Here is a 1,293-nt window from a genome sequence, read left to right as displayed (position 1 = left end):
ATGCTCTTTTTAATGAATATACATTTTTGGGATTTTAGTAAACTAGGACTTAGTATTTCATGTTAAAGTAAAGCGATGTTGACTTAGACTTATTTTTAGCAAATTATTATTTTTATTAGACCCCAAAACTCGTTATCCGCCACTATTCGATAAAGTTTGTATCTCAGTTTATATGCCACTCCTCTTAGACTTTATACAACACAATTTTAGCAGCTGGAAAGTGCAGGTTTTGATAAAATTTTCTTTTTTCTGACCTTCTGGGAATTTTATTTTCTTCGAGTAATTCATTTGCATTTTATCTCGACCGAGACAAAATCTTGTATATTTGCTTTAAATAGAGAAAGCCTGATTCATTACCTTTCCAATGGTATCCCATTTTTGTAAATAGAGCAAGAAATATTGAACTTATAACGGAATTTTGTTGACCCAACTTGACTTTTTTATCGATATTTTCCACGCACATAATTAAAAAAATACATTTATGTTTAAGTCCATTTCTGTCAGTTTATAATTCCTTGTTACAGGGAAATTCTAAATATCAATTTTGGTCATTTTAGCCTTTGTAGATAGTTAAGTATTTCAGTTTTTGCATTTTTAAAAATTGCAGTTATATAATAGGGTGGCGTGACAGTAACTATAATTACCAGTTTTTTGGAAAAATGCTTCGCCTATGTTATAACGTACCTTGTGCAAAATTTCATTAATCTATCTTCAATAGTTTTCGAATTACAGAATTAAAAGCAGCTAGGTGGGTCCAATCTTACACTGTGCGTAGGTAGCTTTTTAGCATACATTAGCATATATGATCCAGTTTGTCCGAGAAGTGGACCAGGGACCCATCTGTTCGAAGAAATCGCATTTATGGTCCGATTTGCTTAAAATTCGGTACGAAGGTATCTTTTTGCCTGGATAAGCGTATAGATTCCTGTTTTCCAATTTTCATGCAATTTCGAATATAAATAGCTTTAAGTAACGACCATATCAAGGGGCGAATTCGTCACTAGGCAAGATTTTTTTGCGCCAATCAGAAACAACGGATACTGTAAAAATATAATTATAATATATAATATATCTCAACTAATATATATTTAGAAAGCCATTTGTTAGTTTTCGCAAGGCTCGAGAGCGGCTGAAATGATTTTTTTGAAACTGCCACCTGCCGCACGTGTCCCAAGGATGGTTTTGGGCTGAAAGAAATCTATATGTAAAGGGGGCGTGGCACTTCCCATACAAACCGAATCTCTCCTGCTACATATCTCTGAAATCTGGAAATTGGTATGGAGATGGCACGCC

The 1,293-nt window shown here is 33.9% G+C and overlaps 1 protein-coding gene and 1 long non-coding RNA gene across 4 annotated transcripts in view; one reads left to right on the top strand and one right to left on the bottom strand.

The window, feature by feature from the left end:
* The window catches only part of LOC118740338 (ATP-binding cassette sub-family G member 4), a 559,608-nt gene that overhangs the window by 198,405 nt on the left and 359,910 nt on the right, over nt 1-1,293 (bottom strand). The window lies entirely within an intron of this gene.
* The window catches only part of LOC118740343, a 13,898-nt gene that overhangs the window by 3,522 nt on the left and 9,083 nt on the right, over nt 1-1,293 (top strand). The window contains exon 2 of the long non-coding RNA XR_004993118.1: nt 822-823. This is a non-coding gene — a long non-coding RNA (uncharacterized LOC118740343). The remainder of the gene's footprint in view (nt 1-821; nt 824-1,293) is intronic.

The sequence above is a fragment of the Rhagoletis pomonella genome, unplaced genomic scaffold (genome assembly GCF_013731165.1).
Source record: "Rhagoletis pomonella isolate Grant_MI unplaced genomic scaffold, Rhpom_1.0 Rhpom_scaffold_00006, whole genome shotgun sequence".
Classification (NCBI taxonomy): domain Eukaryota; kingdom Metazoa; phylum Arthropoda; class Insecta; order Diptera; family Tephritidae; genus Rhagoletis; species Rhagoletis pomonella.
This window is presented reverse-complemented; position numbering and strand designations above follow the sequence as displayed.